Genomic DNA, 17,887 nt, shown 5'->3' on the forward strand with positions numbered 1-17,887 from the left:
AATTGTAATGAGATGGTATGTTGTGAAATCATATAGATCTGAGTGACAGAATCCTGTATTTTTAGGTTGTAAGGCTAACACCCACATGTTGGCTAATAAAAGTCTTCTTCTGTCTTTTGGGGTTGGAAGAGGAAGACTCAAATACCACAATGAGTCATGTCTTCTCAATCTTTCGCCCTAGACTAAATTTTAAGATTTGGAGCATTGCAGACAACATGGCCAGACCCCTTGTTTAGGGATCATACAAAAATTCTACCATGACATCAGTGATCACATTTTTTATGTGGCACGTGAAATCAGAGTTTGCCGCAACAGATCATCCTGTGTATACAGGAAGGAGCTGCCAACAAGCAATGAATCTGTATGGGAATGAACGATCATAGAAGCGATTGTTCATCCCCATACAGAATGGATGAATGCTGCATATGAACGCAACCATCATCTCTGCTCGTCTTGCTTACCATTGACTGGATTCATTTTCACTGACCAAAAGGGTGAAAGCACACGTTCCAGCCGACAGACACGCAGCAAAACGATGTCCTTTCAGCCTAAGAGTATGTTCACACAACTTAAACTGCGCACAGATTTCCAAAAATTTCCCAATCTGTGTCCCATTGTTTCCAACGAAACCTGAGTTGCTGTTCATGCCACTTCTTGAAGCAGAATCCAAGTGAAATCTGGGCTGAGAATGCTGTTGTGTAGCTGTACGTTGATTAGACCCAATGAATGAGGCTAATCCACACTTGGATCTGTGGTAACACAAAGTAGAAATCCACAGCATAAATCTGAGGCTCAGCCTTGAATTTCTGCTGCAGATTCCAGTGGCAAATACACAGTGGACTTTTTTCCAAGTCGATTGAACATACTGTGAAGTAAAGTAAATAGTTAATTAGATATAAAAAATGGGATCCAGATGAAATGTGGCACCGAGCAGTGATTTGTAGGCATGTGGGGCAGATGGTTGGACAGATCAGCACTCTAACATTAACCAGGGCTGGGTTTTGGGTGTACAGTGAGGAACAGAAGTATTTGAACACCCTGCGATTTTGCAAGTTCTCCCACTTAGAAATCATGGAGGGTGCATTCCCACTCTGAGAGACAGAATAAATAAATAAAAAATCAGGAAATCACATTGTATGATTTTTTTAAGATTATTTTTTTTGTCTTGCACTGCTGAACATAAGTATTTGAACACCTAAGAAAATCAGTGTTAATATTTGGTACAGAAGCCTTTGTTTGCAATTACAGAGGTCAGACGTTTCCTGTAGTTCTTGACCAGGTTTGCACACACTGCAGCAGGGATTTCGGCCTACTCCTCCACACAGATCTCCTCTAGATCTGTCAGGTTTCGGGGCTCCATCAATCCAAGAACAAAGAAGACCGGCACTCGCTATATTAGATGCAACTTTATCCTTTTAATTCGCACATGGAGGAACAAATGACGCGTTTTCGACTCAAACACGAGACTTTGTCAAGCCAGTGTTTGAGATAAAGTTGCATCTAAGGGCTCTTTCACACCTGCGTTCTTGTCTTCCGGCATAGAGTTCCGTCGTCGGGGCTCTATGCCGGAAGAATCCTGATCAGTTTTATCCTAATGCATTCTGAATGGAGAGAAATCCGTTCAGGATGCATCAGGATGTCTTCAGTTCCGGACCGGAACGTTTTTTGGCCGGAGAAAATACCGCAGCATGCTGCACTTTTTGCTCCGGCCAAAAATCCTGAAGACTTGCCACAAGGCCGGATCCGGAATTAATGCCAATTGAAAGGCATTGATCCGGATCCGGCCTTAAGCTAAACGTTGTTTCGGTGCATTGCCGGATCCGACGTTTAGCTTTTTCTGAATGGTTACCATGGCTGCCGGGACGCTAAAGTCCTGGCAGCCATGGTAAAGTGTAGCGGGGAGCGGGGGAGCAGCTTACTTACCATCCGTGCGGCTCCCGGGGCGCTCCAGAGTGACGTCAGGGCGCCCCACGCACATGGATGACGTGATCGCATGGCACGTCATCCATGCGCACGGGGCGCTCTGACGTCATTCTGGAGCACCCCGGGAGCCGCACGCACTGTAAGTATACCGCTCCCCCGCTCCCCACTACTACTATGGCAACCAGGACTTTACTATGGCATCCAGGATGCTATTAACACTGAACGCTTTTTGAAGACGGATCCGTCTTCAAATGCTTTCAGTTCACTTGCGTTTTTCTGGATCCGGCGTGTAATTCTGGCAAGTGGAGTACACGCCGGATCCGGACAACGCAAGTGTGAAAGAGGCCTAATATAGCAAGTGCCGTTCTTCTTTGTTCTTGGATTGATGGGACGCCTACCCACTGCTCACCATATACTCGGAGTGCCGGCTGATTTTGGGGCTGTCGCTGAGCAACACGGAGTTTCAGCTCCCTCCAAAGATGTTCTATTGGATTTAGGTCTGGAGACTGGCTAGGCCACTCCAGAACCTTGATATGCCTCTTATGGAGCCACTCCTTGGTTATCCTGGCTGTGTGCTTCGGGTCGTTGTCATGTTGGAAGACCCAGCCACGACCCATCTTCAATGCTCTGACTGAGGGAAGGAGGTTGTTGCTCAAAATCTCACAATAAATGGCCTCATTCATCCTCTCCTTAATACAGTGCAGTCGTCCTGTCCCCTTCGCAGAAAAGCACCCCCAAAGCCTGATATTACCACCCTCATGCTTCACAGTAGGGATGGTGTTCTTGGGATGCAACTCATCCTTCTTTTTCCTCCAAACACGACAAGTGAAGTTTAGACCAAAAAGTTCTACTTTGGTCTCATCTGACTACATGACTTTCTCCTATGCCTCCTCTGGATCATCCAGATGGTCATTGGCAACCTTCAGAAGGGTCTGGACATGTGATGACTTGAGCAGGGGACCCTTCCATGCAATGCAGGATTTGAAACCATAATGGCAAAGTGTTCTACCAACAGTGACCTTTGAAACTGTGGTCCCAGCTCTCTTCATGTCATTGACCAGCCCATCCCTTGTAGTTCTGGGCTGATTCCTCACCTTTCTTATCATCAGTGATACCCCCCGAGGTGAGATCTTGCATGGAGCCCCAGTCCGAGGGAGACGGATAGTCGTCTTTAGCCTCTTCCATTTTCTAACAATTGCTCTAACAGTTGATCTATTTTCACCAAGCTGCTTGGCAATTGCCCCGTAGCCCTTTCCAGCCTTGTGGAGGTCCACAATTTTGTCTCTGGTGTCTTTTGACAGCTCTTTGGTCTTCCCCATGGTAGTAGTTGGCGTCTAAAGACACCTGTCCACCCCTCAGTCATTCAAAGAGCTCAGACAGATGCTACTAAGTTAGATTAATGAGTGCAGTAGAGGTGGACTTTTTAAAAGGCACAGTAACAGGTCTTTAAGAGCCAGAATTCTTACTGTTTCTGAGGTGTTCAAATACTTATGTTCAGCAGAGCAAGACAAATAAATTCTTTAAAAATCATACAATGTGATTTCCTGATTTTTATTTTTATTCTGTCTCTCAGAGTGGGAATGTACCTACAATGTGAATTTCAGACCCCTCCATGATTTCTAAGTGGGAGAACTTGCAAATACTTCTGTTCCTCACTGTATCCAGCATACCAATATACATACATCTCATCAGCTGCCCTCTATAAATGTATGCTGTGTAACATGTTTTTTTGCAGATTTGAGCATTTGATGAGGACTCCTTTTCCTGTAGCTTACTCTCGTCTAATAGGTGATAGTTCACTTGACAGTATCTCCTATCTGTCTTAAATGATCCATGACTATAAAATGCTTCCTCTACTGAGGAGAATTATGGGTGGTGATATGCCAAAAAAAATTAAATCACTCCTCCCAGTGTTCCCTTGTTTGCTTGCACACTTTGCATGCACAATGCAAGAAAGTACACACGGTTATTTCACAAAGGTCTTACATTAGTCAGTCTGGTGTGGCTTCCTCGATGAAGAGAAACATCCCATTGTTTGATAGGGAGCATGGCCCCTCTGAGCCCATAAATGGTGCACTGTGTGCATACATTTTTCATAACCTTTTTTCATTGCACTTTTCAAGGTGGTTCTTTGCTCAAGATCTTATTATATTATCTGATGCCAAGAGCGTCCTTCAGCGCAGGTCTTGGCACAGCAGCATAGCAAACACTGGATGGCATGACTTTGTGCTTTGCAAGAAAAACAACCGGAGAACATGGAGGCTGCTTCATCACAAACAGCAGATATATATATATATATATATATATATATATATATATATATATATATATACACTAGCAGAAGGACCCGGCTTCGCAAGGGTATATTTCATCTATTTAATTTAATATTTGTGTCTGTCGTTAAAAGATATCGACAGTATTCACTATAACAGTGACATCTACAGTACCCCACCACCTTAACAGTGACCTCCACAGCCCCCCAGCCCTTTACACTGACCCCCGCCCCCACAGTGCCCCATCACCTTAAAATGGGACCTTCACAGCAGCCTGCCCCTTTAACAGTGAGTTCCACAGCACCCCACCCCCTTGACAGTGACCTCTACAGCACCCGCCCGTTAACACTGACCATAGGTTATAGTCCCCTTAACTGTGACCTTCACAATTCCTGGCCCCCTTGACAGAGACCTCCACAGTGACTTCCTCTTTTACAGTGACCACCACAATACCCCACTCCCTTAACAGTGACCTCACAGTACCCAGTTACCTCTTTAATAGTAGCCTCCACAGTCCCCTCCTCCCTTAACAGTGACCTCCACAGCGGCCTGCCCTTTAACAGTGACCTCCAAAGCAGCCGCTCCATTTCTATTGACCTCCACAGTACCCCGTCTCCTTAACAGTGATTTCCACAATAACCCGCCCCCTTAACAGTGACCTCCAGGGCTCCATTCCCTTAAAATGTGACCTCAACAACACCCCGCCCCCTTAACAGTGACCTCTACAGCACCCCGCCCCTAACACTGACCTCCATATCGGACCGTCCCCTTAACTGTGACCTCCATAGCAGCCTGCCTTAGGGTGGCCAGAGGTCCGGATTTAGTCCGGCTTTCAGACTCCCTGTCCTCCGTCCGGCGCAGGGCCTGGACGGACACAGGGATGTCCTTTTGAACAGCTCACTCTCAGACAGCAGCACTGTGCTGTCTGAGTGTGAGCTGCAGGGAGAAAGTCACCCTCCCTCCCACTCCTGCAGCTAACAGAAGTTGATTTTCACCTTCATTTTTTCAATCCCCGACGGCTGCGGAGTGGGAGGGGGCGTGGCCTAACAGGACCAGGGGGAAGGGTTTTTAAGTCAGTCTTTTGAGGATGGCCTGAATGGCCACCCTACCTGCCCCTGAACTGTGACCTCCACAGCACTCCGCTCCCTTAACAGTGTCATCCAAAGCGCCCTGCCCCTTTAAAGCTGACCTACAGCAATGAAGAAAAAGGACTCGGTTGTTATGGAAACCTGGTGTAAAACTGTGTATGTGGAGACTAAGGGCCTGCAAGCTTCTATTGGCTGATAAGGGTCATGTGACCAGGCTTCTATTGGCTGATGCATTTTTTGGGGAATATCAAAGGAACGGTACATGCTAGAGAGCGGAGGCCCAGACACCTGATGTGTGCCAAATTTCGTGTTTGTAAATGCGACGGTGCGGATTCCTTTAGCGGACATACATACACACATTCAGCTTTATATCATATATATATATATATATACAGGGAGTGCAGAATTATTAGGCAAATGAGTATTTTGACCACATCATCCTCTTTATGCATGTTGTCTTACTCCAAGCTGTATAGGCTCGAAAGCCTACTGTAATGAGAAGGGGTGTGGTCTAATGACATCAACACCCTATATCAGGTGTGCATAATTATTAGGCAACTTCCTTTCCTTTGGCAAAATGGGTCAAAAGAAGGACTTGACAGGCTCAGAAAAGTCAAAAATAGTGAGATATCTTGCAGAGGGATGCAGCACTCTTAAAATTGCAAAGCTTCTGAAGCGTGATCATCGAACAATCAAGCGTTTTTATTCAAAATAGTCAACAGGGTCGCAAGAAGCGTGTGGAAAAACCAAGGCGCAAAATAACTGCCCATGAACTGAGAAAAGTCAAGCGTGCAGCTGCCAAGATGCCACTTGCCACCAGTTTGGCCATATTACAGAGCTGCAACATCACTGGAGTGCCCAAAAGCACAAGGTGTGCAATACTCAGAGACATGGCCAAGGTAAGTAAGGCTGAAAGACGACCACCACTGAACAAGACACACAAGCTGAAACGTCAAGACTGGGCCAAGAAATATCTCAAGACTGATTTTTCTAAGGTTTTATGGACTGATGAAATGAGAGTGAGTCTTGATGGGCCAGATGGATGGGCCCGTGGCTGGATTGGTAAAGGGCAGAGAGCTCCAGTCCGACTCAGACGCCAGCAAGGTGGAGGTGGAGTACTGGTTTGGGCTGGTATCATCAAAGATGAGCTTGTGGGGCCTTTTCGGGTTGAGGATGGAGTCAAGCTCAACTGCCAGTCCTACTGCCAGTTTCTGGAAGACACCTTCTTCAAGCAGTGGTACAGGAAGAAGTCTGCATCCTTCAAGAAAAACATGATTTTCAAGCAGGACAATGCTCCATCACACGCGTCCAAGTACTCCACAGCGTGGCTGGCAAGAAAGGGTATAAAAGAAGAAAATCTAATGACATGGCCTCCTTGTTCACATGATCTGAACCCCATTGAGAACCTGTGGTCCATCATCAAATGTGAGATTTACAAGGAGGGAAAACAGTCCACCTCTCTGAACAGTGTCTGGAAGGCTGTGGTTGCTGCTGCACGCAATGTTGATGGTGAACAGATCAAAACACTGACAGAATCCATGGAGGGCAGGCTTTTGAGTGTCCTTGCAAAGAAAGGTGGCTATATTGGTCACTGATTTGTTTTTGTTTTGTTTTTGAATGTCAGAAATGTATATTTGTGAATGTTGAGATGTTATATTGGTTTCACTGGTAAAAATAAATAATTGAAATGGGTATATATTTGTTTTTTGTTAAGTTGCCTAATAATTATGCACAGTAATAGTCACCTGCACACACAGATATCCCCCTAAAATAGCTAAAACTAAAAACAAACTAAAAACTACTTCCAAAAATATTCAGCTTTGATATTAATGAGTTTTTTGGGTTCATTGAGAACATGGTTGTTGTTCAATAATAAAATTAATCCTCAAAAATACAACTTGCCTAATAATTCTGCACTCCCTGTATATACACACACACACACACACACACACACACACATACACACACACACGGGCCTGGGCTTTGGTTGGTTGGGTTATGCCCCGTTGCAGTACCTTCTTTTGAAGCCCTTCCCTTATGATGTACCCTATACTGATCAGATAATACAATGATGCGTTGAATAAGTAACCTAACTCTACCATGCCAAAAGTGGTGTTCTGGATTTTTTTTTTAATGTCCCCGGAATATGGTAAAAATATCAAACAATCTTTCTTCACCTCCATCAAGCTTCCCTTGACTACTGTTCAACCGCTGCTCCGGTTCTGGCCTGACACAGCCATAAACACTAGAAAAGAGCCACATGTTCAAACAATGGCCTTAGCTATGAGCCACCTCAGCCAATGACTGGTTGAGCGGGTCTTTCTGGGTATTTCCAGCTGTGTGAAGTTAAAACAGGAAGTGCAGAGCAGCAGGGACAGAAGCAGCAGTGGAGAATCGGTGGAGCCAAGTAATGATTCTTTGTTATTTTTACCATCTTATGGCCCGTTTTTTGTTTTATTTTTTTAATCTCCACCTAAAGGCTATGTTCACCTATTCAAGCAATTTATTTCTCTCTCCAATGCATCTTAAAACATAAAAGAAAGGCTAATTTAACACCTGCAGCATGAATTACGGCAGAGAACAGCCTGACGGAATTCTCCAGATCCTGCTCTACCTGATACAAACGGAATTCCGGCTGGCCCCATGTTAGTATAATGAGGTCCGGCAGAGATGTGGCTGCATTCAGGCAAAAATGAGGAGAATCGGCTGAATATACGTGCCACGGGTGTGAAACTAGCCTAACCTTGCTATTAGTCTTGTTTCCAAATCATTTTATGCAGACCTATGCATTCCCATGGTAACAGACAACAAACAAACCCTGTGTAGTCAGACCCTGCAGTCATACTTGCTTCTCTCTGTCCCTAATTCTTAATTAAAAGTGTTTCCGGGATTTTAATATTGATGTTCTATCATCAATATCACATCGAAGGGGGTCCGACACCCGGCACCCCCGCCGATCAGCTGTTTGAAGAGAAGGCTGAGCTTGTGTGAGCGCTGCCTTCCTTTCATTGTTTACCCGCTTGCTGTCCACATTGCAGCGATGAGCAGGTGTAATTACTAGAAACTGTCCCATTCACTTTTATGGGACGGCTCCTTCCTATTCAAGTGTATACTACAGAGCAAACTCATAGAAGTGAATGGGACGGCTTCTTGTAATCACCCCTGCGGTGTTGACCGCGAGCAAATATTAAAATCCCGGAAAACCCCTTTAAGTACCAAAGATATAGGAAGAAGTAGGGGACAGATAGGAGAGAGTATTGATGTATTTACATGCTCCGACTGTGCAGGCATTTAACGAGAAACAACCGTACCTTCCAGAAAATTGCAGAGGGGGTGAGAGCTGTACTTACATGCCGCAATCATCTCCACTGTATGAAGACGAACGATGGCTACTGCAATTGTTTGTCACCATATAGATTCATTGTTTCTGGGTAGCAGATTACGGTTTACACAGAAACGACCATATATGTATCGGCATAAACAATGATTTCACCTGATGAACGAGCACCTATCAGGAAATGGACAAATGTTTTTTTCCTGAAAATCCGCCCAATAATAGTCCCATGTAAATTAGGGCTGCAGAATCAGACTACACAGGGTTTGTTTGTTGTCTGTTACCATGGAGATGCGTGCCACGGGTGTGAAACTAGCCTAACCTTGCTATTAGTCTTGTTTCCAAATCATTTTATGCAGACCTATGCATTCCCATGGTAACAGACAACAAACAAACCCTGTGTAGTCAGACCCTGCAGTCATACTTGCTTCTCTCTGTCCCTAATTCTTAATTAAAAGTGTTTCCGGGATTTTAATATTGATGTTCTATCATCAATATCACATCGAAGGGGGTCCGACACCCGGCACCCCCGCCGATCAGCTGTTTGAAGAGAAGGCTGAGCTTGTGTGAGCGCTGCCTTCCTTTCATTGTTTACCCGCTTGCTGTCCACATTGCAGCGATGAGCAGGTGTAATTACTAGAAACTGTCCCATTCACTTTTATGGGACGGCTCCTTCCTATTCAAGTGTATACTACAGAGCAAACTCATAGAAGTGAATGGGACGGCTTCTTGTAATCACCCCTGCGGTGTTGACCGCGAGCAAATATTAAAATCCCGGAAAACCCCTTTAAGTACCAAAGATATAGGAAGAAGTAGGGGACAGATAGGAGAGAGTATTGATGTATTTACATGCTCCGACTGTGCAGGCATTTAACGAGAAACAACCGTACCTTCCAGAAAATTGCAGAGGGGGTGAGAGCTGTACTTACATGCCGCAATCATCTCCACTGTATGAAGACGAACGATGGCTACTGCAATTGTTTGTCACCATATAGATTCATTGTTTCTGGGTAGCAGATTACGGTTTACACAGAAACGACCATATATGTATCGGCATAAACAATGATTTCACCTGATGAACGAGCACCTATCAGGAAATGGACAAATGTTTTTTTCCTGAAAATCCGCCCAATAATAGTCCCATGTAAATTAGGGCTGCAGAATCAGACTACACAGGGTTTGTTTGTTGTCTGTTACCATGGAGATGCAGAGGTCTGCGAAGGAGGTGAAGACACTTTAATGATAAGTGATTTTATATGGATATTCTCCAACAGGGTAAAGTCTAGTCGATATACTATAAAATTGTTTTATGCAAAAACCTCTTTAGGTCGTTGCAGAATAGAAAATCAATGTAATAACGTGAAAATACAAACAGATATCTGGTGCCTGACTGTAGCAAGCAGCATTCAGACTCACTGGCAATAGAATGGCCGACACAGCAGAAGTAATGTGCGCTCTGCTAAAACCATCACGAGAACACAAATGCATTGTAAAAGGCGAAGATCACACATACTAGATGCTGATGACAGGACACCAGCACCAGAGATCGTCACAGGGGTGAACCGCAGGCATCCCTGTTTCTATTAAAGTACAAATACACACAACGTGTCCTATAGTGTCCATAGTGTCTAAACCAGTGATGCCCAACCTATGGCCTGCGGGCCAAATGCGGCCCGCGAAGCCGTGTTATACGGCCGCGCAGTGACCGGACTTTATCAGCGCAGGGCGCGCTGCGCCCCCCCCCCAGCTAATTTATTCACTGCACTTACCTCTGTGAAATTGAAGAGAAGCGCTGTAATCTCGCACAAGCGCACTGGCAGAGGCATCGAAGTGTGCATGCACCGTCTTCCTGGCCTCTGCCAGTGCGCCTGTGCGAGATTACGGCGCTTCTCTTCAATTTCACAGAGGTAAGTGCAGTGAATAAATTAGCTAGGGAGCGGCTCTGGGTGGGGATATCTGTGGACGGCACTGAAGGGGGGATATCTGTGGACGGCACTGAAGGGGGGATATCTGTGGGGTGGGAGGGGTGTTTGGGTGGGAGCCCTGGAAGGGGTGGGAGGTCCGATAGGTATGTGGGTGTGAGAGATCTGGGAGGGGGGGGGGCCATACATTTTTTTGCTATGGGGCCCAGTCATTTCTAGCTACGCCCCCGATTGGTAAGATTGGGCGGGCACTGGAGAGATAGAGCGCCCTGCTGTAGGAGAAGCCGGCGGGAGATGAAAGGAGGAGGGGCCAGCTCCTGGTGGTGTCGAGCACACGGCGCAAGCATGGCGGTGGAAGATCTGACTGAAGCCTAAAGACCAGACATCAAGGTAGACGTGCAGAAGAAGGTGACAGCGCAGTATGTGATGTATACATGTGAGTAATGTATGTAGCGCAGTGTGTGATCATCACACACATGTATACATCACATGCCCCCTCACAGTAATAATGCCAAGATATGTGCCCTCTTCACAGACGTAATGCTCACACATGCCCCCTCACAGTAGTTATGCCCAGATATGTGCCCCCTCACAGTAATAATGCCAAGATATGTGCCCTCTTCACAGACGTAATGCTCACACATGCCCCCTCACAGTAGTTATGCCCAGATATGTGCCCCCTCACAGTAGTTATGCCCTGATATGTGCCCTCCTCACAGTAGTTATGCCCTGATATGTGCCCTCCTCACAGTAGTTATGCCCAGATATGTGCCCCCTCACAGTAGTTATGCCAGATATGTGCCCTCTTCACAGTATATGCTCACTCGTGCCCCCTCACAGTAGTTATGCCCAGGTATGTGCCCTCCCCACAGTTCACAGTAGTTATACCCTGATATGTGCCCTCCTCACAGTAGTTATACCCTGATATGTGCCCTCCTCACAGTAGTTGTGCCCAGATATGTGCCCTCTCCACAGTAGTAATGCTCACACGTGCCCCCTCACAGCGTTTGCATTTCTTTCTGGCAAAGCTACCTGGTTCCGGCACGCGAAGTTTATACCAAGTCTAGTGCGGCCCTCAGACGAAAAATGGTTGGGCACCACTGGTCTAAACAGTGGACGTGTTAAAGGGTGCGGCAGTTGCAGAGAGAGCAGAACCTCTAGGTGTAACAGCAACACCCCTGTTGCTCCTAGAGGCTCATTTGCATATATTAAAACATCATGTTTCTCAGCAATGCAGGCACATATGAACATGGGACCAACACAGATGTCTTCAGCTGCCAAGTGCACATGTAACATGTCAGTCAGTGTCATAGGTACAAAACTGCTGACAGATGCCCTTTAAGATAAAAGGGATTATCATGAGATTGTACAGCAGTCAGACCCTCCTAATTCAGATGTGTCAGTACCATTTGTCAGTAGGACTTCTTCTGTCTATAACTACGCTTAGAAACCAACAAAAACAAACTTCTGTTTTTAAAGGGGTTTTCCAAGTGTATTATACTGATGATCTATACTCAGGATAGTTCAACATCTGATCGGTGGAGGTCTGCTGTTTGAGGAGGCCGCAGCACTCTTGTGAGCACAGCTTCCTCCTTGCGGCATGAGGTACAAACGGGTTAGATAAAAGGTAGCCATAATCCTGGAGATCCCCTTTAAAGTGAATCTCCAGCTTTCATCTTCATATTGTTACTAGGGACATAATTCTTTACAATTAATTCCTTAATAAACGTTCAAAGCAGTCAGAGCTATGTTTTGCTGATACACAGTTCTAAATCCACTGCAGAGGTAGAGATTTAAAAGATAACATGCTCACTGCCTGCCTCCGGCACTAGAGGGGGCATGGGATCTTCCGGCATTGATAACACAGTTAGCTCCCTCTAGTGGCAGCAGCAGACAGACAGCATTTTACATTTTCAGGACAAATGGAAAATTGCAGCAAACAAATGACAGCCATATTAGCCGTTTCCCAACTTTTACTGGCACTTAACTTTTTGGAGGTAATTGATTTTTTTTTTTTTACACACTGTCTTATTACAAAGATGAATTACTGATAAGCAGTATTGATACGCGTATGGCAGCAGAACCTGTAGTCACGATCCTGGCCATTGTCAATGCTGACTTTTTCTTCTCCTTCAAGGCCCAGAGTGCGGCAGGGCCGTGCAGAGACAGAAGATGCACGCACCAAACGTACCGTCGAGCTCTGTAGCTGCAATTTACTATGTCAATATAGTCACTGTGTCTAGAACATTTATGCAAAAGAATGGATGTGCATACACAAATGACGGGAAGCAAATGAGGAATTAACCCCCTCCGACAACCTCAGACAGAGATTTCACTTCCAGAAAAGTCATTGACACCACGGCTGAGGCTGGAACTAATCAATAATCAAGCTATACTGTATATCTATTCATTCTAGCTAACCTCTAGCTAACCTCAGTACATACCGACCTTGTGGACATATTAATCCACACCTTGGTGTTTTCCCTGTTTTGTTGCATTACAACCTGGAATTAAAATGTTTTTTAAGGGCGTTTTTGGGAAGTCCGGTATTGATGACCCATCCTCAGGATAGGTCATCAATGTCTGATCAGTGGAGGTCCATCTCCCGACACCCCTGCCGATCAGATGTCGAAGAGCTTGCGATGCTCCGGTGAGCCCCTCGGCCTCCTGACAGCTCGCCAAGCACAGCGCCATCCATTGTATAGTGGCTGTGCCTGGTATTGCAGGTCAGGCCCGTCCACTTGAATGGGACCGAGCTGCACATAGGCCACGAGACATCATGTTCATTGGTCACTAGGAAGAGGCCCTGGTGGGGGGTGGGGGGGGCTAGGAGTCAGACCCCCACTAATCAGACAGTTAGGTCATCAATATTCTGGAAACCCTTTTAATTTACATTTTATGTAATGGACCTGACAAAATTGGCCAAATTGTAACATTGATATGAACCCCCGAAAATAGGTCCTGTCCAAGCAATGAAGTGGTAGGCACGTGTCCATCAAATGGTACAAACAACCCAAAAATCCATTTTAATTCCAGCTTGAAATGCCACAAAACAGGAAAAACACCAAGGGGAGGGGGTGAATACTTTCACAAGGCTCTGCACAATAACAAGGGATTGGTGTGATGGCAATGTAGAGGTTAATCCTGGTTACAGAGGAGAAAGTCAAACAGGTTTCAGGAGAGAGGAGTGTGTGAAAGGTCAGTGTGTACTGATACTGGAGCAGGCGCAGGACGCCCCTCCCCGCAGTACAATACTACACCTACACGCGGTATGGGCACTGCTACACCAGGCCAGTGAAAGGCACTGATACCAGTGGCCACTGAAAAAGCCAAAGAAAGGCAACCCAAAATGGGCGCCAGCAGCCCGGTGAACGGCACTGATATAACATGGGCACCCCCTAACCCGGAATAAGGCATTTTCACTACACCTCGGACCTACTTACGCCAGGCCAGTTAAAGGCACTTTAACGTGACAAAATATGGGCACTACTACTCCAGGCCAGTGAAAGAGGTTGTACCAATACAATAATTGTGTCCCCTATCCAAAGGATAGGGTATAAATGTCTGATCGATGGTGGTCCGATTGCTGGGGCCCCCACAGATCACAAGAATGGGGGCCCATAGTCCCCTGTTTGAATGAAGCGGCAGTTCTACATGTTTGCTCCATTCAGCACTTGTACTCCGCTATCTCTGGTAGTCCCATAGAGTTGAATGGAGAGGCGGACACCCATCTGCTGCTCCATATAGGGAGCACAGGCCCCGTTCTGTTGATCGACAGAAGCCCATTTCTAATCCTGGACAACCCCTTTAAGAGACACCCTTACGTGTTTAGGTTCTAATGCTGTCGAAGCGACTTGATGCTGCAGCGGCAATCTGTAACTTCCTATAAAAAACCTCTGGTTGTTCTCCTTAAAGATGACTAAGGCGTCATTCACACGGCTGCAAACTGCAAATCCACAAAATACGCATCCCGCACTTTCCTCGGTCCCTACAAATGCCTATTCTTGTCCACAAAGAGACTAGAATAGGACACGGTCTAAAATTTCCGGAATGGACAAACTGATGTGGACGGCACATGTCCGCATTTTTTGCAACCACATAGAAATGTATGGGCCTGTGTGTGATCAGCATAAAAATGCGAACTGGATGCGGACCCATAATACAGTCATGTGCATGAGGCCTAAAAGATAAGTAAAATGACATGAGGACCTATAGAAAAAAATTCTGACAAGGGGAGTTACATGCAGGAATAAAAATACTCCAGAATAAGTGCAGGTAGGTTTTTTGCTGTTTTTTGTGGCAGTATTTTTCACACATTGGCCTAGATTTACAAATCCTGTAGATGGCGTAACCTACGATCGGCACCAGATTTATCACATGTGGTGCAGGGACGGGCACTTTTCTCCGACTCTATAACAACTATTGGTTGATGTACTTTGCAACAGATATATACATCAGAATTGTGGTGTAATTTTGCCGCAAAAAGTCACATCGTAGGCCACACCCCATTTCCCACGAAGCACCACCCCCTTCCGGAGCAAGTAAAAATAAAAATAAAAAAAAGGGTATAGCAACTCTAAATAGTGCCAAATTGCGCCAATTTTTACAGATTTTTGGTGCAGACACATTAGTAAATCTGGGTCAGTGTGTCGCACCGCTAGCATTTTCTTCATGGTGATTTTCCCCTTTAGGCTCCATTCACACGTCCGCAAAATGGGTCCACATCCGTTCCGCAATTTTGCGGAATGGGTGCGGATTTATTCATTCTCTATGGGGACGGAACGGATGTGGACAGCACACAGTGTGCTGTCTGCATCCGCAATTGCGGAGCGCGGCCCCGATCTTCGGGTCCGCAGCTCCGCAAAAGATAGAACATGTCCTATTCTTGTCCGCAGCTTGCGGACAAGAATAGGCATTTCTATAGGGGTGCCGGGCGGGTGTGTTGCGGATCCGTAACACACCACGGACGTGTGAATGGAGCCTTAGAGAAGGTGATCTGAAAAAGCCTGAAAAAAAGCCAAGCGCTGCAGCATGCTGGATTATTAAAAAGAGGCAAGAAAGACAAAAAACACCAAAAGCGAACAAAAATGTCAGGAGCCAAACAAAACGCTTGTGTGTCCTGCGTTTCTTATTTCTCACAAACCTTCAGCTAACATTTACGGCTGGCGGTTTTACTCCAAAGAAAAAATGCAGCAAAAAACAGGTGCAAAAAAATCCAAAAATGAAGCAAAAACAAAACTGTGTCTGAAATCTAAGAGTGCAACCATTTTTGTGACTGTTTGAAAAGACGCAGTTGATAAACCTGGCTTAAATTAGCTCAGCCAACTGTCTCATCAGCTTTTCAAAACTGGAGCGAGTGGTGTGAAAATATAAAATGTCACATTTCGCTAATAAGCCCAAAACCCTATCTTTTTGAAGCCAGAATTCTGTAGTGGAGGGCCTGATGTTGCAGGTGTCGCCAGTGTCCTAGATGCAGTATAAGGGCTCATGCACACGAACGTATTTTTTTTCTGTTTCGTTTTTTTTACTGGTCCGTATGTGGAACCATTCAATTCAATGGGGCTCGAAAAAAAAAAAAACGGAAATGACTACATGTGTATTCCTTGTCCGTACGTCCATATGTCCGTTCCACAAAAAAAACTAAATAGAACATGTTCTATTCTTGTCAGTTTTGCAGATAAGGACAGGCATTGTTACAATGGATCCACAAAAAAATGGATGCAACATGGTATGACACTATCTGGGCACTGTTTGGCTTTAGGTTTGCTACTGCTTTCAGTAAATGGTAGCTATAGGACAATCCTTGCACTATTAGGCCTCCTGCACACGACCGTAGGTGTCCCGTTGCCGTATTGCGGACCGCATTTGCGGATCCGCAATACACGGGCACCGTTCCATGTGCATTTCTCATCACGGATGCGGACTCATTCACTTAAATGAGTCCGCAAATCCGGAGATGCGGAATGGTGCGGAACGGAAGCACGGAACGGAACCCTACCGAAGCACTACGGAGTGCTTCCGTGGGGTTTCGTCCCGTACTTCCGTTCTGCAAAAAGATAGACCATGTCCTATCTTTTTGCGGAACGGGTGGATCGCGGACCTATTAAAGAGAATGGGTCCGCGATCCGCTGCGGCTGCTCCCCGGTCGGTGTTCGTGCATTGCAGCCCGCAGCATGGCCACGGGGCGCGCGCCTTCGTGTGCAGGAGGCCTTAATCTGGGCACTGTGCGGCACAATTTATCCTGGTGCCATGACAGTATATTCATATATAAAGTATAGTAGATACTAAGGTAAAGCCCAGTGAAGTGGTGTGACCAGCACATGCTGTCCTGCTATCCTGATGTATGCTGTGGTAATATCATGGCACGTTGCGATAAGTGACAAACTCAGTTCTGCTACATCTATACTAACACCAAAATGACATAGCATGATGAACAAACACTGAGGGGGGGGGGGTTATAAAATATATACAAATGTGATTTTCTCCAATCTACCTTAGCATATATTCACACTACGCAGTCAAATTGAGAAATAACAGCTAAAAAACAAAAAAAACTGTTCTTGTGAATTCACTATAAGGCCTCATACACACAGCGCAGCAGGCAGCTCATAGCCTGTACGGCAGCGAACCAAGCCCATACGGTGTTACACCGCAAAGTATTTTTGGATGATTCTAGAGGAATTGAAGACACAGTATCATCCAATAGACTTCTATGGGCGACATATTATGGCTTCAGACCACTCCTAGCATATATGGGGCTGCAATACAGCCGTGTGCATGAGCCCTACTCTGCAGAACGACGCCACTGCGAGCCAAGCTGGAAGCGGTGGTATTTTATTAACACAGGGCGTAAGTAATATAATAAGCTGATAAAATTGTATGTAAATTGATATCAAACACTGAGGTCAAAAAGCTGCAAAATTGCTTTCACATTACGCCGTTATCACGTATTTATATTACATGCAAATCCTGCGTGTTCCACTATGTGCGATTATAGCCCACTAATATTTCATTTCGGATGACTTTTTGGGAACACAATTACATAACCTCCTCTCTGTTGAAGAAATACATGTCCTTCAATACATACTGAAAAATATGGAATGGAATTATTAGGCTAATATAGGATGAAGGTTTTTCTCACAGACTCGATACCAGCTGAAGCTGAGGCTAAGTTCCCATCTGCATGGTAGGCGCCATTAGTAGGCTCTTTCTCAGACTCCATATAAAACATGACTAATAGCGACAGAGCGAGGCGCAGACATAGTGGAGTGCGTCTTGACTTGGGGGGAAGACCGCAGGCTAGGAAGGGGTTACAGATATGAAGTTTGTTGGGGGTTGGCTCAGGTG

The 17,887-nt window shown here is 45.6% G+C and overlaps 1 protein-coding gene across 1 annotated transcript in view; it reads right to left on the minus strand.

Annotated features, from left to right (window-relative positions):
• The window catches only part of MAP3K10 (mitogen-activated protein kinase kinase kinase 10), a 47,902-nt gene that overhangs the window by 24,509 nt on the left and 5,506 nt on the right, over window positions 1–17,887 (minus strand). The gene's annotated exons all lie outside the window — the stretch shown is intronic.

The sequence above is a fragment of the Bufo gargarizans genome, chromosome 9, assembly GCF_014858855.1.
Source record: "Bufo gargarizans isolate SCDJY-AF-19 chromosome 9, ASM1485885v1, whole genome shotgun sequence".
In the NCBI taxonomy this organism is placed as follows: domain Eukaryota; kingdom Metazoa; phylum Chordata; class Amphibia; order Anura; family Bufonidae; genus Bufo; species Bufo gargarizans.